The sequence below is a fragment of the Gopherus flavomarginatus genome (genome assembly GCF_025201925.1).
Source record: "Gopherus flavomarginatus isolate rGopFla2 chromosome 13 unlocalized genomic scaffold, rGopFla2.mat.asm SUPER_13_unloc_1, whole genome shotgun sequence".
In the NCBI taxonomy this organism is placed as follows: domain Eukaryota; kingdom Metazoa; phylum Chordata; order Testudines; family Testudinidae; genus Gopherus; species Gopherus flavomarginatus.
The window spans coordinates 2,323,385-2,346,094 of record NW_026114609.1 but is presented as its reverse complement, the minus strand read 5'-3'; the positions used below and the strand labels follow the sequence as shown (position 1 = coordinate 2,346,094).

At 49.6% G+C, this 22,710-nt stretch overlaps 1 long non-coding RNA gene and 4 other non-coding genes across 5 annotated transcripts in view; 2 read left to right on the top strand and 3 right to left on the bottom strand.

Moving 5' to 3' along the window:
* The window catches only part of LOC127040994 (uncharacterized), a 213,170-nt gene that overhangs the window by 77,075 nt on the left and 113,385 nt on the right, over positions 1-22,710 (top strand). The window lies entirely within an intron of this gene.
* On the bottom strand, positions 5,531-5,604 carry TRNAT-UGU (transfer RNA threonine (anticodon UGU)). Its single transcript has one exon. It is a non-coding gene; the product is annotated as a tRNA-Thr (tRNA).
* Positions 8,468-8,540, bottom strand: TRNAK-UUU (transfer RNA lysine (anticodon UUU)). The gene has a single exon. It is a non-coding gene; the product is annotated as a tRNA-Lys (tRNA).
* TRNAC-GCA (transfer RNA cysteine (anticodon GCA)) lies at positions 12,139-12,210 on the bottom strand. The gene has a single exon. It is a non-coding gene; the product is annotated as a tRNA-Cys (tRNA).
* Positions 19,733-19,814, top strand: TRNAS-GCU (transfer RNA serine (anticodon GCU)). The gene has a single exon. It is a non-coding gene; the product is annotated as a tRNA-Ser (tRNA).

The window sequence follows — 22,710 nt, the reverse complement described above, 5'->3', positions numbered from 1 at the left end:
CAGCAAGTATTTGAGGAGAACTGCAATGTTACAGAGAATCATGAACTGCTCAGAGACCATTAATGCACCGAAGCAGCAGAATTCATCAAACATATAATTGGTTCTGACTTATTTCCTTGGTCTTCAAAGAGAACAACAAATACCTGAGTCTCCTCCCTGTCAATAACCCCCAGCTCAGCCAGTCAGGGTAGAGACTGAGGACAGGAGGCTGAGGGCTTTCACCAGAGAGTCCAAAGGATGGCCCCGGTCACCGGTGGAGATCACTGCCCGAGCACTATTTCAGCTCCACATTTCTGGGTGGACCTCCCACAGTGTGTGCTGCCGAGCACTCCCCCGAAACACACACACAGACACACACACCGCTCCTGGTGTTGGGAGGGGAACAGGTGAAAGGACAAAAGAAGCAAGAGACAAAGAAAAAGGAGGAAGGCATGGATGGAGGAAAAGGTGAAACACAAAGGACAAACCCTAATATCCCCAGTGATTCTAAGGGACAAAATCCCAGGTGCAGAATAAAATTCTGCGTCCTTAAACTTGTATTTTCCATGCTTAGATTTCAACTGTCACCAGATGGATCAGACTGAACAGGTTTCAAACTTCGAGGAGGCTCTTACCTTCTAATCAGGGACAGCAGTTTTCTAGTAAAATCACTAAAAGGGAAGGAGAAAACTCAAAAGAGGTTCCTCCTGGCGCTCACGTCTGTAAACCCGAATACTCTCTCAGTCCTCAAAGAGAGACCTGGAGAAGGAGACTTGCTGAAGCAAAGCCACAGGGATCTCTGAGGTTTCCCTAGCCCTTTGCCCCTGTCCTGCCTGGCTGATGTTGCATCTTTCTGTGAGGTCACCACCTCCCCACCACCTTTGACCAATAGTCTTAGCTCCTGCAAAAGGCCTTTGTGATGTCACTGCCACACCCCTCCCTTGCTGTGCTAATGTCCTGCCCCTGGCCAGGAACTTTGGAGGTTTGAGCTACTCCCTGTGGATCACCCCACTCAAGGAGCGTTTGTTCTAGGAAGCAAGCCGGCTAGACAGTAAAACATCAGATGCTGCTCCCAGCGCTACACTCAGTTTTTCAGAAATTAGTCAACTTTATGGCCAGAAGAGACCATAAGAGCATCTAATCTGACCCCCTGCATATCACAGGCCTCCTGTATGACACAACAGCTACTTTTGGGGCAAAAACATTCCAGAAAGGCATCTAGTTTTCATTAAATGACATCAGGAGATGGCAAATCCACCACTTTCCTTGGTAGCTTGTTCCTGTGGTGAATCATCCTCACTGTTGCATATTTGTGTCTTATTTGTAATATGAATTTGTCTCTTTTCACCTTCCAGCAATTGGGTCTTGTTATGCCTTTCTCTGCTAGATTAAAGAGCCCTTTTATACCCAATCTTTTCTCTCCATTAAGGCCCTTCAACACTTCAATGAAGTCACCTTTCAATCTTCTTTTGATAAGCTAAACAGGTTGAGTTCGTTCAATAGCTCACTAGAAGGCATTTTTCTCCAGCCCTCAGAACATTTGTTGGCTTTTTGCTCATCAGAATCCTGAACCCCAACTGGATGTGGTTCTTGTTCTTCTGCACAACATAGCTCCTGGAGAAGAGGGATCTGCAAATGCACATTCATATGATACCTTTGTTTAATTGATGAAAACATAAACTAGACACTTAGGGCTGGTCTACACTACGGGGGGAAATTGATCTTAGATACGCAACTTCAGCTACGTGAATAACGTAGCTGAAGTCAAATATCTAAGATCGGATTACTCACCCGTCCTCACCACGCGGGATCGATGTCCACGGCTCCCCCTGTTGATTCCGCAACTCCGTTGGGGTTGGTGGAGTTCCGGAATCGATATAAGCCTGCTCAGGGATCAATATATCGCGTCTAGATGAGACGCGATATATCAATCCCTGAGCAATCAATTTTAACCCGCGCGGGTAGTCTAGACATAGCCTTAGAGGGTTGAAACTGATATCAGCTGATGGACAGGTTTGCTAGATTTTTGTGCATTTGGATAGCGAAATGTTGAATGTTTACATTCATATCAAGCCCCCCCATATAGTGGAGCTCCTGAACATAATGGAGAATGGAAATGAAAATGTTTTCCTTTTTTTAAAAAAAAGAAAGAAAGTTTTAAGAGAACATTGGAGTTTGAACTGAGAACCACATGAGCTGTAATCAAGCGCGCTACCACTGAGCTATACCTCCATAATGACAGCTGTATGGAATCATGATCTCCAGGACTTTGAAGGACAAACCCTGCTTCATCGACATCCTTTGCCATTCCCAGACCACAGATGGTTTTAAAAATGGGGTTTGATTAAACTTCTTAAATGTGGTAAACACCACAACTTGCACACCCACCGATATAGCTTCTCCCACTGACATAGCTGCCACCTCTTGGGGAAGTGAATCAACTACACCCACAGGAAAACTCCCTCCCCTCAGCATAGAGCAGTGATTCTCAAACTATATCAGAACCCCAAAGTGGGATGTGACCCTGTTTTAATGGGGTTGCCAGGGCTGACATTAGACTTGTTGGTGCCTGGGGCTGAAGCCAAAAGTCTGAGTCCCACCACCCAGGGCTGAATCCCTCAAGCTCTGCTTTTCGCCCTCCCCCAACTGGGGCAGGGCTCAGACTTTGCCTCCTCTGCCTCTGCCTCTGCCTCTGCCTCTGCTCAGTGTGGAGGGGCTTGGTCCCTCTTTCCAGGGCCATGTAGTAAGGTGTTTTTCAGCAGAAGGGGGTTGTAGTGAAAGGAAGTTTGAGAAACCCTGGCAAAGAGCCTCTGAATATGTCTAGACTTGGCTCTCTGGGACACCATGGGTAATCAGACACTGAAAATACAGCCATACAGACACCACACACCAACCTTGCTTAGCCGGCAAGAATCAAACCTCCACAGAGAGATGCCTGTTGTTTTTAAACCCATCTCCCTAAGCACTCAGCCACAACCACTTAACAAAGGGGCTTTTCTACACTATGGTTCTGGTCTCACTGAAGGGTCATTTCCAATTGTTTGCTCAGACCAGCATTAGGGAAAATGGTGCCCTGGGCAAAACTTGTACTTTGGCACTTCCCCATTACCCCTGAATGATCCCCACTCCCCCTTTACTGCTAGCTCCTGCACTCCCAAGCCTTTCACCTCCTTCACCCCAAACTCCTGCCCCCTCCTGCGCCCCCTTTTCCCTTAACTCCCCATGCCACCAGCCATTGCCCCTCTTCTGCAGCCCCTTCACATGGTTCCAGTGCTGGGGGCCCCGCACTTGTTCTCCCTTTCCCTGGGCTTTGGCATCACTAGCCCCTGCTTAGTGTGTAGTGTTCAGTGGTTCTCGAAATGTGGGGGATGACTCCTAGGGGGCACAGAGGAACATTCATGGGGGCACCGCAGGGCCTGAGCCAGCCCCCATGAAGGTAGCACCATTCAGCCTCACTCTGTCCCAGCTCTTCCCCAACCCCACCCTTAGCCTGCGGCTCTGGCTTCCCGCTTGGCCTTGACCCCCTTACCCATGTGCACCCCTCTCCCCAGCAAGCCACAGCCCCACTCCCAGCCTCGGTTCTTGACCGTGGCTTCCAAGGGTCCACAGCCATGGATAAGAGGGCACAGTGTGAAATGTTTGGGGCCCACTGGTTTAGGGTGATGTCCTCAATCACTTCTATACAGTCCAATAAAAGCTATTCCTCACCCACCCACCCCTTCATCAGGACCGACTAGGTATGTTCTGCTGCCCTTCACTCATACAGGAAGGACAATAACATTTCAATCCTAAAGTGATTTGTAACCCACCACCAGCCAAAACTGGCCATTTTGGGAAAGCGGTCCCATCATGCTGCATACCTAGGCAGAGTAAGTGTATCTGTGCAAACACGGTCTGTTCCTGAAGTCTTTCCCCCAGCTCCTCACTAGATGTGAGGGGGGAGCTCATTCAGCCCCTGCTTCCGCTTAGTATTTAAAAACTCCTTATTGTCCCTATCTCTGCTGGTCTTAGATTTCTCCTCCTGTCTCTTTTTTGACAGCTTAGATGAGGTGGCCAAGTGGTTAAGCTGATGGACTGCTAATCCATTGTGCTCTGTATGCATGGGTTCAAATCCCATTCTTATTGGATGCTTTTAGTCTTCACTCTTCCTTTGTAGACAACCATCTTCCCCCTTTGATACAATGACGGATCAAACAATGTTGCTTCTTGCAAACAAAAACCTACTCAGAACTCCTTTGCTTTAAATAAAATGTCTAAATCCCAATTTTCCTAAAAAAAAAATTCTCTAGTGGTATATTTCTTACTTTTTATCTCAAAAGGTAACATCCTCATCATCTCCTCCAAACACTCTGGGACCTGCCCAAATTATCAAAATACCCTTAACCCGAGCAAGGCCAGAGCAGTGAACCAGAGCTAGTGTCTAGGCCAAGCTGTTCTGAAGGAGGCAACTCAAACATTTTCTCCCTGCTTCCCTTGGCAAGGTCTGACTGAGAAAACTAAATTCCCCAAACTGAAAATTTTCTGCTGAAAAACCAGTACTAGTTTGTTTGGAGACTTTGATTTGAAAGTATTATTGTTATTATTCTCTTCTGATTTCTGAATCAGTTCAGTTCAGTCTTTGTCCTCCAGGTGTGTTTCCAGCTGCTGAGTTGTGGGGGAGAGAGGCCAAGTCATGGTGTCTCTTCCCCTCTTTCATAGTTTCTTCCAACTTGCTAGGAAGTTCCTTTGCTACAAAGTGAGTCAAGCAGTGTCCGTTGTCTCTGTGCTATCTCAGAGAAGCCTGCATTGTACAGGGTTCCTGGGATAGTCCTTGGGAGTGTGGATACCTTCAATGGGCCAGCAGCGAGTCTGGCTCCTCCCTTGTCGCACCTGAAAGGCTGGTGGGGGGCATTTCCCAACCTCATAACATATCTCAGTAACGCACACAGAGCAAAACTTCATAACTTCCCAACCAATGCGAGCACACACAATCTAACACGATATTAATGTTCAACAGATCAAGACTTTTGAAATGATACCTCACCAGGCAGACTTTGTACAAACCATGTCATCATTATATGAGAGTGGTGAATACGGGGCTTCCAGGTGCTGCTTTGAGCACAGCGTACCACACCTGGGCTTCCACTGCAATGGAGACGTACCCTTAGAGTCCATCTCTCCTGGGATAAAGATGGCAGCAGGGCTGGCCTGGGTCATCTGACTTGGGCTCATGGAGCTAAAGCTCAGAGGCTAAAAACTGTGGTGCAGATATTTGTGTTCACACTGAAGCCTGGGTTCAGAAACCCTCACCCCTCGTGGGGTCTCAGAGGTTGGGCTCAAGCCCATATGTCTGCACTGTAATTTTATAGAGGTTTGGAGGGAGTTTAGCAAGTGGAAATGGTAAAACCACATTGAGGGGACTGGACCACTGACCTATCAGCTCTTAACACCCAAACATTCAGTAACTCTATTATCAGTGCCTGTGAGTGTAGTTTAAACCATAGGTCCATCTAGCTCTGAGTCTTGTCTTCTGACCGTAGCCAATACCAGGTGCCCTAAAAGCCACTCCTCAAGGCACCACTGGGAGTTGAACCCAGGATCTCCTGTTTACAAAACACATACTTTAACCAATTAAGCCATGGTGCCTGCTGTTATTTAAAGCATTGTGTTTGCCCACACCTGACTCTCTGACAAGCCCCACTGGGCCCTGACAAAGCCCAGTGTTTGCTAGTGTTTGGATTCTGTAAAGCAGAGGAGAAGGTGAAGTTTTGCTCCCAAGGTGTGTGTGTGATTCTTTGGACAGGTTTACACTACAAAATTAGGTTGGTCTAATTACATTACTTAGGCTGGCAATGCAGTTCTATCAACCTAATCCCAGGGCAGATAGCAGCTCAGCTGTTAGAACTTTCTGGAGCTATGAAAGGGGAGGGGCCCAGCCTCTGCAGCAGGAATGCAGGGCAGGAGAGTTCAAGGCGGGCATTATGGGATACTGGTGGAGGATAGTTATGGCGATATAATAACCAGCAGCATTTACAGTGACAATTTGTCACTTTAAGTTTGCTGCAAAAAGCTCTAGTCCTCTTGTCGAGATGGTTTTATTTTGTCAGCAAAACAGGGCAGTTTTGTCGCCAGACGCGGCATTGCAGCGTGTACACCAGCCACAAGCTGCCAACCGAGGGAGCGTTGTGTGTTTTTCACACATCGGAGCAATATAATGATGCTGAAATAACTTTGTAGTGCAGACCTGGCCAAAGATTCACACACACACAACTTGCAAGGAAAACCTCACCTGCTCCTCTGCTTTGCAGAATCCAAACCCATGCAAAGCTTATCAGGCCCCGGAGGGGATGGCAGGGAGTCAGGTGTGAGCAGACACTGTATTTTAGCCACAAAAAGGTACTATGGCTTAGCTGGTTAAAGCACCAGTTTGGTAAACAGGAGATCCTGGGTTCAACTCCAGTGATTCCTTGTTGAGTAACTCTTGGGGCACCTGGTATTGGCTACTGTCAGAGGTCAAAACACAGAACTAGGAGGACTCTTGGCCCAGCCTAGTATGGCTGTTGTCATGGTTTAAATTACACTCACAGGCATTGACAATAGAATTACTGAAAGTTTGGGAGTGAAGAGCTGATAGGTCAGTGTTCCAAGCTCCTTGCAGATGACCCCATTCCTCTGGGGCAGGGGCAGGCCTGGGCTCTCACACCAAATGGCTCATTGTGGCTGCCAGAATCTGTAAGCAGCTCAATTAGTTTCCACAGAGGATTGAGTCCTGCTTTGTGCACTGTGTGTGAGAATGAAAATCCTAAACCGCCCTTGAAATAACAAATGCAGCAGGACGTGTTATTGTCCCTGCCTCAAAGCAGACAGACCAATGGAGAAATGCCATTGAATCCACGGCAGTACTCCACTGCCATTTTACCTTTTTTGCTTGCTAAACTCCCTCTCAACCTTGTGGAGTCCAGAGCCCGGTATTCAGCCTGAGCCAAGATATCTACACTGCAAATTTACCACCCCACAGCCCAAGCCCTGGGAGCCTGAGCTTGCATGGGACAGCCCTGGGTGTTTCATTGCAGTGTGGACGTAGCCTAGCATTATGTCTACACTGCCATTAACACACCCAAGTCACTATTCTCAAACACTGGGTCAGCTGATTGAGGCTTGTGGGGCTTGTGCTGCAGGGTTATAAAATTACAGTACAAACCCTTGGGTTTGAGCCAAGCATCCGAAACCCTACGAGGGGTGAGGGTCTCAGAGTCTAGGCTCCAGTTTGAGCCCCAGGAATCCAAATCAGATCATCCAGGCCAGACAGGCCACAGGGATTTTGTCACAGTATAGATGCCCTCTCACGGTATGCCTACATTGCAACGTAAGCCCAGGGTTAGCAGAGGTCATGTCAGCAGCCCCAACACATAAACATAAACCATGAGGAAAAGACCCACTCCCAAATAAGCTGGGCAGTGTCCTTCCCCCTATGGTTCGTAAGTCCAGCAACCAAAAGTCCTTTAACATGAACCATCCCCTCTCTGCACCTTACTCACAGCTGTTGTCCTTAGTCAGTGCAAGCCCAGAGGTGCCTTTGTACAGTTAACCTGCCATCCTGGGAGGAAAAGGGGGAAAATAAGAAGGCACCGTACTCACTGTGCTGTCTAGGGACTCACTCATCCCTCCACAGCCACCCTATCCTAAAGTTGGTCTAACATCTAAATTTTAGTATGAGGACTCAGGCCCTAGCCCACTTGGCTTTGGAACCCCTGTCCACTGCCTAGCAAGTGCTATTGAATTGAGAGTGAGTCCCTCAGTCGGGGTCTGCCAAGTACAGATGTGCTGCCCTCGATTCACACAACAAGGATAACAATGCTTTATTTCTCCTTCCCCAAAAACAAGGAGACTGGGAATCCAACACCAGGTAAAAGTGATCATTTCGGCAAGCAACCCAACATATTTCCAACATACCGTAAAATCCACATGCAGATTCATACATGAAACCTTGCAAGAAAATCTTCCTGAGGCGGGGGTCTGAAGCACCTGCTGCTGGAGGGAAGGAGGGAGCTGTGGGTTGGGATTGAGGGGCACTGGGAATAGGAGGGGGCTGTGGGTTGGGACAGAGGAGAAGGGTGAAGAGGAGTAGGCTCTGGTGGGGAGAGAGGAGCAGTGTGCATAGGAGGGACTAAGGGTTGGGACTGAGGGGCACTGGGAAAAGAGGGGACATGGGTTTAGGCTGAAGAGCATCCTCGTTTGGGGATCCAGCAGGAAAGGGGAAGGCAGCAGGTGATTCTAGTTCCTTAGGGATATTCTGTGTTTGTATGTGTGTGTGTGCAGGGAAGGAACATGCTATATGCCCAGAGGCCTTTATTCTTCCAGGCTGCAAGGACAAAGGGGCTGTCAGGAAGTTGCCCCTTCAAACCCACACAGAAGAAGGCCCTTCTGAGGAAAGAGAAAATCCTGAAGAGAAAAAGTAACATCAAAGAGGACTCCAGAAAGACAGTCAAGAGCTTGGTGAGTAGTTTATTACCTGACCAGGGACTTGAACCCTGGACTCTCAGATTAAAAGCCTGATGCTCTACCAACTGAGTTAGCCAGGCTCAGAAAGAACCAGAGCAACTTGGTGCAGAGGAAAAGCTAGTGAAGAAAACAAGTGCAAGAAACAATAGGGGAAACCTGCTGCTCTCACTGGCCTGGTCAATACTGCGAGTTTATATTGAATTTAGCAGCATTAAATCGCATTAACCCTGCACCCATCCACACAACAAAGCCCTTTATATCGATATAAAGGGCTCTTAATACCAATATCTGTACTCCTCCCCGATGAGGGGAGTAGCCCTGAAATTGGTATTGCCATGTTGGATTAGAGTTAGTGTGGCTGCAATTTGACGGTATTGGCCTCCGGGCACTATCCCACAGTGTACCATTGTGACCACTCTGGACAGCAATCAGAACTTGGATGCACTGACCAGGTAGACAGGAAAAGCCCCATGAACTTTTGAATTTCATTTCCTGTTTGCCCAGCGTGGAGCGCCGATCAGCACAGGTGACCATGCAGTCCCAGAATCAAAAAAGAGCTCCAGCATGGACCGTATGGGAGATACTGAAGCTAAGGCTTTTTCTCAGCTCATTTCACCACCCTCTATCCTGCTGGTGTTGAGTTTATCGCAGGTTTTACCCAAAATTGGGCTAGCTAGTAAGTGTAGGGAGGACTAATGACCCACCAGAGTTTGGCAGAAAGCAGCACATTTATTATACTCACAGCTAAGCTCAAAAAAAGAAGGGGGGGAGTGTCACACTCACACTTGCATACTCACGCTCCCAGGACAGGCACAGCACTGAAGATGTCAGGATTCTGCAAGGTAGGTGTCCCACAGCGCAGCTATGGACAGTGCGATGAAGGTAAGTCTTCCTGAGGCACAGTGAAATACAACGCAGAAATCCACTGGCCAGGCGGTCCGGGCAAAGGGCATTCACTGGAGGTACAAGCCTGTGAGTGCTCTCCTGAGCACATGGCTCCTTCTCCTTTTAAGGACCTGCACCTAATTGTCTGCAACTAGAGATGACTTGGCTGCATCTGGTTGGTCACACTCCACCTTGGGCAGTGTCCATGCTCTGGGGTTGTGAGTGCTGCCTAATTAGAGTCCCAGACACCTTGTCTACCTGGAAGCTCTTCTGCTCTTCAGCCAGCCCATTCATCCCTCCAGTAGTCCAGGAGTGAGCGGGAAGGGTAAAGCCACTTCACGGGCATTCAGAGAGGGAGAGGAGACAAAGGCAGGAGCAAGGGAAGTATAACAGACCTTTTGAGCATAGAAATCACTGCTGCTCCTACAACAGCAGGGAGAGGTCAGTAGGAGCTGGGAAAATTAAGCCCTCATTATTTCTGCCTGGATTCAAACCAGAGGCCTTTTACACGTTAAGTAAACGTGCTAACCACTACACTACAGAAACTCTGTCCCAGAGTTCTGCCCCGCCCTTCATGAGAAAATAAGAATGGCCATACTGGGTCAGACCAATGGTCCATCCAACCCCACATCTTATCTGCCAACAGTGGCCAATGTCAGGTGCCCCAGAAGAACTGACCCTAACAGGTAATGATCAAGTGATCTCTCTCCTGCCATCCATCACCACCCTCTGACAAACAGAGGCTAGGGATCCCATTCCTTACCCATCCTGGCTAATAGCCATTCATGGACTTAACCTCCATTAATTTATCTGGAAAAAGAAGGAAGAGTACTTGTGGCACCTTAGAAAATGAACAAATTTATTTGAGCATCAGCTTTCCTGGGCTAAAACCCACTTCATTGGATGCATGCAGTGCAAAATACAGTAGGAAGAGATATATATATATATATATATATACAGAGAACATGAAAAAATGGATGTTGCCATACACACTATAACAAGAGTGAGCACTTAAGGTGAGCTGTTATCAGCAGGAGAAAAAACCTTTTGTAGTGATAATCGGGATGGCCTATTTCCAACAGTTGACAGGAAGGTGTGAGTAACAGTAGGGGGCAAATAAACATAGGGAAATAGTTTTACTTTGTGCAATGACCCATCCACTCCCAGTCTTTATTCAAGCCTAATTTAATGATGTTCAGTTTGCAAATTAATTCCAATTCAGCAGTCTCTTGTTGGAGTCTGTTTTTGAAGTTTTTTTGTTGTAATATTGCGACTTATAGGTTTGTAATCGAGTGACCAGGGAGATTGAAGTGTTCTCTGACTGGCTTTTGAATGTTATAATTCTTGATGTCTCATTTGTGTCCATTTATTCTTTTATGCAGAGACTGTCTGCTTTGGCCAATGAAGGAAGGGGCTGGATTCAATGGTTCCTTCCAGTGCTAGGAGATAGGGTACATCCATTATCTTTTTTTTTCTTACTGCACATCAGACCCAGGACTTCCACCCAGCAGTTCTTGGGGCCGTGGGACAGAACTGAGTTTCCCTGGCAGCAGTGAGGAAGAACGGTTGGGACTGAGCTGTCTGGGGAATATTTTAATCCTTATTTAATTTTCAGAGGATTAAATCAATGCAGCTTCCATTTCTCCGTCTTTCCCAAGGAAATAATGTTTCTGTGTGAAGTACTCAAACCTTTTAATAATAAGAAGTGAAATGAAATGGCCACATGATAGCAACAGAATCTAAGAAATTTGTTAGTTTCTAGGGTGCCACACATACTCCTGTTCTTTTTGAGGAAACAGACTAACACAGCTGCTCCTCTGAAACCTAAGAGATGAGAAGCCATGTTCTTGTTCAATGAGCATTGAAGCTGAAAAGGGAGATGTTTTCTCTTTGACTTCTAGGCCCCCACTTCTAATCCACTACACACCCCTTTCCTCCTGCAGCCAGAAAGAGAACCCCACAATCATGCTAGTAGTACCCTCTGACCCTGCGATAAAAGAGAAGCTCTGAGACCCCTGTGCTGTCCCATCACCTCTTTGCTCAAACTGCCCTTGAAACCCAATGGGGTTTCCTTGGGCAGTTTTGACACTCCCAGAAAGGGTGCACTTTTAGGAGCAAGTTCCAAATAGTGCAATTAACCAGCCAGAAGGGGCAGCAGATGTCAGTGTAGGAGTCATTGAAATAACTCTGCACTTACTTAGATGCAGACATAACAAGCTCTATGGTTGGTAAACTTACAGAGACTCTGCTCCTGCTCATGAACTAGCAGCCCATGACCTGTAAACAGCTGCCATTTGAATGCATCTGAAAGTTACAAGGAACAATGACCTGTGTTACAGGAAGGTTAACATTTGTTAGAGCCCCAATTGATACTGTGCGCATGAAGAGAGGTTTGAATGTGTCACAGGGAGTTTGGTAAATCTTGGTTATTTTATTTTTGTAACAGGCTCCTATCCATCTCCAGTAGAGTTTTCAGTCCCCATGGCAACTTATTTACCAAATGTAATAGAAACTAGTCCATTCCTCCCAAGTGGATGTGGTTCTTGTTCTTCTGCACATTGCAGCCCATGGAGGCCAAGAACCTGCAAATGTGTCTTCATTTAATTGATGAAAACAAACCTAGACACTTAGAGGATTGGAAGTGATTTCAGCTGGGGGACATGTTTGCTAGGTTTTTACACACTTGTACAGGAAAGCATTGAGTGTATTTATTCATTTCAGGGACCCCTATTTAGTGGAGCTCCTGAACATACTGGAAACAAAATTATTGTTAATTGGAAGAACAGGTTTGTAAGGGAGCACTTGGATTTGAACCAAGGACCACTTGATCTGCAGTCAAACACTCTACCACTGAGCTATACCCCCCATGCCATTTACAAAGGCAAGTCAGTGATCTTAAGGATTTTGAAGGACAGGCTCCGCCTCAGAGAGCTCCTTTTCTATTCCCAGACCACAGGGGTTTTAAAAATGGGCTTTGATTAAACTTTATATATACATGTAGACACCACAGCTTGCACACCCACCAACATAGCTTCCCCCAGTGACATAGCTACCACCTCTCGGGGAGATGGATTAACTGCACGGACGGAACAGCTCTCTCCCCTCCACTTAGAGCATCTTCATTATTTATAAATAGCTGGGAAATAACCTCCTGAATGGACAGGAACCAAATTATCAAATATTGCTGTGTCTGCATTCAATATGGGGAACTGGTCAGATTGGGCTAGGTTAGTAGGAGCATTGCAAGCAGATTGAGGGAAGTGATTATTCAGCACTGGTGAGGCCACATCTGGAGCATTGTGTCCAGTTTTCGCGCCCCACCCCCAATACAGAAACAAATTGGAGAAAGTCTAAGGGAAGGGCAACAAAAATGATTAGGGGACAGAGGACTTACAAGAAGAGGCTGAGGGCAGGGCCGCCCAGAGGGGTGGCAGGTGGGGCAATTTGCCCCAGGCCCTGCAGGGGCCCCCATGAGCATATAGTATTCTATAGTATTGCAACTTTTTTTTATGGAAGGGGCCCTGAAATTATTTTGCCCCAGGCCCCCTGAATCCGGTGGGCGGCCCTGCCCAGACCATGGTGCTGTCCCCCCACTCCACCCCCTTCACTCATTCTCCTCCCTCTGAGGCCCCACCTGTGCTCTGCTCTCACTCCCATTTGGCCACTTCCCACCCCTGCTCTTCCTCTTTGGCTGAGGCCTGCTGGTCCACCTTTTGCTCACTCCTCTCCTCCCACAAGGCCTGCTCGCGCCTCTCCACCCTCTACCCCAAGGTCTGCCTGCTGCCCACACCTCTCTGCCTCCTCCCCTGAGACTCACCCTGCCCATTGCCCACACCTCTCTGCCTCCTCTCCTGAGACTCACCCTGCCCATTGCCCACACCTCTCTGCCCCCTCCCCTGAGACTCACCATACCCACTCCTCTCTGCCTCTTCCCCTGAGACTCACCCTGCCCATTGCCCACACCTCTCTGAGCCCTCCTCCGAGACCTGTCCTGCCCACACCTCTGTGCCCTCTCCCCTGAGACTCACCCTGCTCATTGCCCACACCTCTCTGCCCCCTCCCCTGAGACTCACCCTGCCCATTGCCCACACCTCTCTGCCTCCTCCCCTGAGACTCACCCTGCTCACCACCCACACCTCTCTGCCCCCTCCCCTGAGACTCACCCTACCCACTCCTCTCTGCCCCCTCCCCCGAGACTCACCCTGCCCACTCCTCTCTGCCCCCTCCCCGAGACTCACCCTGCCCACTCCTCTCTGCCCCCCCCTGAGACTCACCCTGCCCACTCCTCTCTACCCCCTCCCCCGAGACTCACCCTGCCCACCACCCACACATCTCTGCCCCTCCCCTAAGACCTGCCCTGCCTACTTCTCGTACCTCTCTGCCCCCTCCCCTGAGACCCACCCTGCCCGTCGCTCACACCTCTCTGCCCCCTCCCCTAAGACTAGCCCTGCCCACCACTTGCACCTCTCTGACCCTCCCCTGAGACCTGCCCTGCCCACTGCTTGTACCTCTCTCACCCCTCCCCTGAGGCCAGCCCTGCCCACCACCCACATCTCTCTGCCTGCTCCCCTGGCCTGACCTGCCTACCACCCACACCTCTCTGCCCCTCCCCTGAGACCCACCCTGTCCACCTCTTTCTTTGGTCATCTGTTGTTATTCCTTGAAACATCAAGGATGGAATAAAAAGCTGAGTTTACTCCAGGGTGAGGAAAGAAAGGAGCCACCAACCCCCTGGCAAAGCCCTGGGGATATGGCGGGAAGGGGACCGTCTGAATGATCAAGGCAGGAAATGGACAAGCTACAGCAACGTCATTAACCATGAACACACTCTCCTCATGCTCCAGCCAGAAGGGAAAGGAGCAGGAATTCTTGCTGTTCAGCCATGGACACACTTACACAACGGCACAGCAGTGTGTGTGTTGTGGAAGCTGGTCTGAGGAAACAATTGGAATTGATCACTCAGTGAGAACAGAACTAGAGTGCAGTGTGAGCCACATGTCAAGCAAGTAGTTGTGGCTGAGTGTTTAAGGTGACGGGCTAGAAATCCATTGGGGTCTCCCTATGCAGGTTCAAATCCTGCCATTTATGAAGGAAGCTGTGGTTCTTCTGTTTTGATGGAGCTGAGTCTTGTCTCATTCTTAAGCTATGTCTAGATGAAAGAGTAACATGGCTTTAGTTAAAGTGTTTTAATTGAACAGCTGTTGCATGTCCACCCTATGCCCTCTGTCACCAGAGCACGTCCATGCTAGCATCTCTTGGATGGCCACAGAGAGCAGTGCATTGTGGTAGCTATCCCACTGTGCAATTGGCTGCAGGGTGCTTTGGGAAGGGTTTGCAATGCCTCACAGGCTGGTACAGCATCACATGATACAGTTTTCTGTTCCATGGGCATCCTACTAGATTGCCAGCTGCTTTTCCACTGCAATGTGTGTGCTGGGGTAGAGACAGTGTGTGTGGGGAGGAGAGACAGTGTGTGCATTGCAGAAGAGTGAGTGTGTCGGCACACTGTCTCTAAGTTCAGACAGCTGCTGGAAACAACCAGTCCTGAGGCAGGGGGCAGCCCCGACATCAGCCCCCCTTCTCTCACTGGCTCAGCTCAGCACAGCCCAGCACTCTCTGTCACACACACACACATACACGTACACACTGCTGCCTGCTTAGCTCTGTGTCAGGGGTGCTGGAACAGCGGGGTTAGAGGGCCATGGACCCACCACTCTTTATTGGTTAGGACAAATGATGGAGGCGGGGAAGGGTGCAGTCTTGGGGAAGAGGCGTTCTGTGGGTGTGGCCTCGAAGGGAGAGGAGCTGTGAGTGGAGGTCCTTAGGGAAGGAGTGTCATGGGGGTGCCACAGTTAGGATAACAGTGCCCCCCCCCACTGTAAGGAAGCTTCTGACGCCCCTGCTCTGTGTTCGCAGAGCGGGAGAGAGCAGCATCCACGGCAGTGATTTGCTCCCCGGGGCTCCGGCAGGGGGGCTTGGGAGGTGATTTAAAGGGCCCAGGGTCCAACTGCACCAGGGAGCCCTGGGCCCTTTAAATCACCAGCCTGGGGAAGACGGGCCGGGCTGGCACAGCGTACTGGCTCTTGCCAGTACCTCATACTGTAACATACCAGCTTACTTTCACCTCCGGAAAGTCCTCACGTGGATCAATAACTGGTTAAAAGATAGGAAACAAAGGATAGGACTAGATGGTCAGTTTTCAGGATGGAAACAGGTATCTTGTGGTGTCTGTACTGGGACCAGGACTAGTCAACATATTAATAAATGATCTGCTGAACAGTGAGGTGACAAAATTTGCAGATGATCCAAAACTACTGGCTTGCTTCCTAGAATGAATGCTCCTTGAGTGGGGTGATCCACAGGGAGTAGCTCAAACCTCCAAAGTGCCTGGCCACGGGCAGGACATTAGCACAGCAAGGGAGGGGTGTGGCAGTGACATCACAAAAGCCTTTTGCAGGACCTCAGACTATTGGTCAAAAGTGGTGGGGAGGTGATGACCTCACAGAGAGATGCTGACATCAGCCAGGCAGGAGAGGGGCGAGGGGCCAGGGAAACCTCAGAGACCCCTGTGGCTTTGCTTCAGCAAGTCTCCTTCTCCAGGTCTTTCTCTGAGGACTAAGAGAGTATTCGGGTTCACGTACGTGAGCGCCAGGAGGAATCTCTTTCAAGTTTTCTCCTTCCCTTTGCCTGATTTTACTAGAAAACAGCCATTCCTGTTTAGAAGGTAAGAGCCACCTCGAGGTTTGAAACCTGTTCAGTCTGATCAGTCTGGTGACAGCTGAATGCTAGGCATGGAAAACATGAGGTTAAGGAGGCAGAATTTTATTCCACACCTGAGATTTTGTCCGTTAGAATCACTGGGGACATTAGGGTTTGTCCTTTTTGTTTCACTTTTTCCTCCATCCATCCCTTCCTCCTTTCTTTTTGTCTCTTGCTTTTGTCTTTTCACCTGTTCCCCTCCCAACACCAAGAGTAAAGTGTGTGTGTGTGTGTGTGTGTGTCTGTTGCGGGGGAGTGCTCTGTAGCTCCCACTCTGGGAGGTCCACCCAAAAATGTGCGACTGAGATAATGCTCAGGCAGTGATCCCCACCGGTGACCTGGGCCATACTTTGGGCTCTCTGGTGAGAACCCTCAGCCTCCCATCCTGAGTCTCTACCCTGATTGGTTGAGCAGGGGGTTATTGACAAGAAGGAGACTCAGGTCCTTGTTCTTCTCTTTTAAGACCAAGTAAATAAGTCGTAACCAGTCATATGTTTGAAGAATTTTGCTGCTTCTCTGCATTAATGGTCTCTGAGCAGTTCGTGATTCTCTCTAACATTGCAGTTCTCCTCAGATACTTGCTGAATAATTACTGTGCACTGTTGTTGGACTTGAGCTCATGTGAGAGCACTTTACTCAGGTCATTCCATGTATGAAATTCAAGATCTGATGGTTAGTTTCAAAATCAGGGCTCTTGAGTCCTTTTCCCTACTCTGCCACTGACTGGCTGTGAGACCTAAGACAAGTCAATTCTCCTTTCTCAGCCTTAGCTTCTCCCTCTTTCAAGTAGGGATAATAATGATTCGGTCTTACCTACCTCAACACACACACTGTCTCTCCTCGCACACAAACAGTCTCTGCAGTTGAAAGGCAGCTGGCAATCTAGTAGGATGCCCGTGGAACAATGGGGTAGAGAAACCTGCATCACTGAAAGTACAGCCATGAAGACAAGACACACCAGCCTTTCCTAGCTGGCAAAAATCAAACCTCCACAGAAAGAGCCCTATGGTGTCATACCCCAGCTCCCTAAGCCCTCAGCCACAACCACTTAACACAGGGGCCTTTCCACACTCTGGTTCTGTTCTCACTGAAGAGTCATTTCCAATTGTTTGCTCAGACCAGCTTCCCCAGCACACTCACTGCTGTGCAGCTCTGTACGTGTGGCCATGGCTGAACAGCAAGAATTCCTGCCCATTTCCCTACTGGCTGGATCATGGTTAGAGTGTGTTTGTGGTTAATGATGTCACTGTAGATTGTTCGTTTCTTGCCTTGGGAATTCAGACAGTCCCTTTCCCAACATATCTCCAGCACATCAGTCCCTGGCTGGGTCTCCTAGGTAGTGGAAAACATCCCTTGTTTGGTGCTGCCAAGGGGAACGTGCAGAGCTGAGATGTCCCTCGGCTTGGATCAAAGGGGGATGTTAGATGGAATTTATCACACAACGCTCCCTGCTCCCCAGAGCCCCACGGGGAGAATCCAGAGAAGGGGGAGTCATTTCTCCCCTGCACTCCCAGAAGAGCTGCTAGGACTCCTTCCTGCCAGCTACTCACCCCTGGATTCATCCTCAGCTCCTGGGATCTTTCTGCTCCAAAGGCTCCAGAGGCCTGGGGTGGGGAGGGCGTCACTGCACAGTCTGAAACACAAGGGAGGTTTCTGGAATTGAAGGAAGGGGCAGAAAATGGAGAGGAAAGAAACAGAGAGAAAACGCCTCATCTCTCTCCCCTCCCCCACCCCCTCCCAGCAAGAAATGTTGTCAGGGATCAGCGTTAGGGGAACTGGTGCCCTGGGCAAAACTTGTACTTTAGCACTTCCCCATCGCCCCTGGACGATCCCCCTCCCCCTTTCCCCGCAGCTCCGGCACTCCCAACCCTTGCACCTCCTTCACCCCTATCTCCTGCCCCCTCCTGTGCCCTAACCCCTACACTGTATCCACTTTGCCCTTAAGTCCCACACTCCCTTCCTGTGCTACCAGCCACTGCCCCCTGCTGCATCCCCTACACCCCTAACCCCTGCACCCCCTCCTGCACCCACGTGGGGACAGTGACCTGTGTGCATGGAGCAACTCGCATTGCTGCCCGCTCCTCCCTGGAAGGCTGCTCCTCCGGGCACCCCTAGGAGCTGCGGGGGTGGGGTGCGGGGGCAAGAAGCGACATCATCCGAGCTCCCTGCACCAGGTCGCTTTCCTCAGCCAGGCTGCATAAGGGGAGGGAAGAGAGCAGCAGCTTCTGATGCTCCCCTCACAGCACAGCCCAGGTGGGGAAAGTGACCAGGATGCATGGAGCACATAGTGTTGCTCCTCTCTCCCCCCAACCCCCTATGGGGCCATGGAGGAGCACTGGGGCAGGGTAGAGCAGTGAGCACCTTTGGACTGGCACACAGTGCCCTTTGACCCCCTGGAGCCCTGGGCGGCTGCCGGAGGGCCCCACCCCTAAGGCCAGCCAGGCTCCCCAGCACAAACAGCAGAGAACACAGAGAGACTGGCCACACACTGAGCAGCGGTAGCCTGGGCAGCACATAATGGAGACTCGGGGGGGCTCAGCCTCCCCAAACCTTGTGTCACCAAGGGGCAGTGGAGCCCATGACTAGGGGCCCTGGAGAAATTAGGTCCCCCTGGAAAAGTCTCCCCCATGTCAGCCCCAGGGCTGGAGGAGCTCTCACTCCGTGCTATGGCCCGGGGCTGCAGCAGGGGCACAGAGCTTCTCTGGTCTTGGGGCCACAGCGGGGCAGGGGTAAAGGAGTGACAGGGTGGGGCTAGTGGGGGAAGGGGTGGAACAGAGGTGACATAGTGGATGGGGCTGTGGGTGGAAGGTGTTGCAGGGGGCAGAGCCACAGACAGAAGTGAGGGGGCCTAGTTCCAGTGCTGGGGGCCCTGCAATTGTTCTCCCTTTCCCTGGGCTTTGGCATCACTAGCCCTTGCTTAACGTGTAGGGTTCAGTGGTCCCCAAAATGTGGGGCATGACTCCTAGGGGAACAAAGAGGAAGATTCATAGGGGCACCTCAGGGGCTCAGTCAGCCCCCATGGAGGGAGCACCAGTCAGCCCAACTCTGTCCCAGCTCTTTTCCAACCCCACCCTCAGCCTGGGCCCCTGACTGCCAGCTCGGCCTCGACCCACTTGCCCCTGTCTGCAACCCTTTCTTCAGCAAGCAACACCCCACTCCCAGCCCCAGTTTTCAACTGTGGCTCAGAGGGCCCACAGCCATGGATAAGAGGGCACAGTGTGAAATGTTTGGGGACCACTGCTTTAGGGTGACGTTCTGAATCACTTCTATGCAGTCCAATAAATGCTATTCCTCACCCATCAGGACCGACTAAGTATGTTCTGCTGCCCTTCACTCATGCAGGAAGGATAATAACATTTCATACCACTCAGTGCTAAAGTGATTTGTAACCCGCCACCAGCTAAAAATGGTCATTTTGGGGAAGCGGCCCCATGATGCTGCATACCTAGGCAGAGTAGGTGTGTCTATGCAAACATGGTCTGTTCCTGAAGCCTTTCCCACAGCTGGTCAGTACGTGTCAGGGGGGAGCTCATTCAGCCCCTGCTTCCGCTTAGTATTTAAGAACACCTTAGTGTCCCTGTCTCTGCTGGCCTTAGATTTCTCATCATGTCCATTTCCTGACACCTCAGATGAGGTGGCCGAGTGGTTAAGGCGATGGACTGCTAATCCATTGTGCTTTGCACGCATGGGTTTGAATCCTATCCTCATCGGATGCATTTAGTCTTCACTCTTCCTTTGTAGACAACCATCTCCCCCTTTGGTACAATGACAGATCAAACAATGTTGCTTCTTGCAAACAAAACCCTGCTCAGAAACTCCCTTGCTTTAAATAAAATGTCTAAGTCTCAGATTTCTAAAAAAAAAATCTCTAGTCCTGTATGTCTTAGTTTTATCTCAAAAGGAAACAGCCTCATAATCTCCCCCAAACACCCTGAGACCTCCCCAAATTATTAAAATACCCCAGTTCTCAGCAAAGCCATGACAGTGACCCAAAGCTAGAGTGTCTAGGCTAAGCTGTTCTGAAGGAGGCAACTCAAACATTTTCTCCCTGCTTCCCTTGGCAAGGTCTGACTGCGAAAACAAAGTTCCCCAAACTGAAAATTTTCGGCTGAAAAACCAGTACTAGCTATTTGGGGACTTTGATTTGAATGTATTGTTATTGTTCTCTTCTGATTTATGAATCAGTTTTGTCATCCAGGTGTGTTTCCAGCTGTTGATTTGTGGGGGAGAGATGCCAAGTCATGATGTCTCTTCCCCTCTTTCATAGTTTCTTCCAACTTTCTAGAAAGCTCCTTTGCTATGATGTGAGTCAAGCAATGTCCATTGTTGCTGTGTTATCTCAGCGAAGTCTGCATTGTACACGGTTCCTGGGATAGTCCTTGGGACTGTAGCCACCTTTAATAGGCCAGCAGTGAGTCTGGCTCCTCCCTTGTCGCACCTGATAGGCTGGTGGGGGGCATTTCCCAACTTCATAACATATTTCTGTAATGCACACAGAGCAAACTTCATAACTTCCCAAACCAATGTGAGCACATAGAATGCAAGAAGACATTAAGGTTCAACAGATGAACAGTTCAAGATTTTTAAAATGATACCTCACCAGGCAGACTTTGTTCAAAACGTATCATCACTATATGAGAGTGGTGAATATGGGGCTTGCAGGGTGCTGCTTTAAGCACAGCGTGCCACACCTGGGCTTCCATTGCAATGGGAACGTACCCTTAGAATCCATTTCTCCCGGGATAAAGATGGCAGCATGGCTGGCCTGGGTCATTTGATTTGGGCTCATGTAGCTAGAACTGAGAGGCTAAAAACTGTGGTGCAGATATTTGTGTTCACACTGAAGCCTGGGTTCAGAAACCCTCACCCCTTGTGGGGTCTCAGAGGTTGGCTTTGAGTCCATATGTCTGCACTGTAATTTTATAGTCTTGCAGTCCAAGTCCCATAACCCTGAGTCAGCTGACCTGGGCTTTGAGACAGGTGACCTGGGTGTTTTAATCATAGTGTAGACATAACATTAGGGCAGGTCTAGGAGCCCAGAAGGTTGGGAGGGAGTTTAGCAAGTGGAAATGGTAAAAACTGCAGGGAAGTATTACCCTGGACTCATGGCAGTTCTCCATTGGTCTGTCTGCTTTTGAGGTAGGGATAATAACTGCCAGTGGTGCCCTGTTGAGTGGCTTTTGGGGCACTTGCTCTTGGCTGTTGTCAGAAGAACCTTTGGTCTAGCCCAGTGTGGTTTTTCTTATGGTTTAAATTACACACACAGGCACTGATAACAGAGTTACTGAACGTTTGGGAATTAGGAGCTGGTAAGTCAGCGGTCCAGTCCCCTCATGGATGACCCCCTCCCTCTGGGACAAGGGCAGGTCTGAGCTCTCACACCAAATGCTCATTGTGGCTGCCAGAATCTGTCGCCAGCTCATTTAGTTTATGCCGAAGGTTGAGTCCTGCTTTGTGCCCAGTGTCTGAGAATGAAAATTCTAAACCATCCTATGAAATAATTAATGCAGCAGGATGTGCTATTGTCCCTGCCCCAAAGCAGGCAGACCAATGGAGAAATGCCACTGAGTCCAGGGTAGCACTTCATTGCGGTTTTACCTTTTTTGCTTGCTAAACTCCCTCCCAACTTTGAGGGGACCCAGAGCCCAGTATTGAGCCTGAGCTGAGACATCTACACTGCAAATTTACCACCCCACGGACAAAGCCTCGGGAGCCTGAGCTGGAATGGGGCAGCCCTGGGTGTTTCATTGCAGCGTGGACATAGCGTAGTATTATGTCTGCACTGTCATAAACACACCCAAGTCACTATTCTCAAACCCTGGGTCAGTTGATTCAGGCTTGTGGGGCTTGTGCTGCTGGGTTATAAAATTAAAGTGTAGACACTTGGGCTTGAACCCAGCCTCCGAGATCCCACAAAGGGTGAGGGTCTCCTAACCTGGGCTCCAGTCTGAGCCTAAATGTCTGCACTGCACTTTATAGCCTCACAACCTGAGCCCCAGGAGTCCAAGTCAGATGATCCAGGCCAGCCGGGCCACACTGCTTTTATTACGTTATAGATGCCCTCTCAGGGTATGTCTGCATTGCAATGTAAGCCCAGGGTTAGCAGAAGTCATGTCAGCAGCCCCAACGCATAAACATAAACGAAGAGGAAAAGACCCACCCCCAAATAAGCTGGGCCGTGTCCTTCTCCCTACGGTTCATAAGTCCAGCAACCACAAGTCCTTTAACATGAGCCATCCCCTCTCTGCACCCCACTCACAGCTGTTGTCCTTAGTCAGTACAAGCCCAGAGGTGCTTCTGTAGAGTTCACCTGCCACCCTGGGTGGAAAGGGGGGAAAATAAGAAGGCACTATTCTCACTAACTTGTCTGCGGACTCACTCATCCCTCCACAGCCACCCTGTCCTAACACTGATCTAACCCCTAAATTTTAGTATTAGGACCCATGCGCCAGCCAATTTGGCTTTCAAACCCCTGTCCCCTGCCTAGCAAGTGCTATTGAACTGAGCGTGAGTCCCTCAGTCAGGGTCTGCCGAGTTGTGCTGCCCTCAATTTACACAACAAGGATAACAACGCTTTATTTCTCCTACCCCAATAACAAGGACACT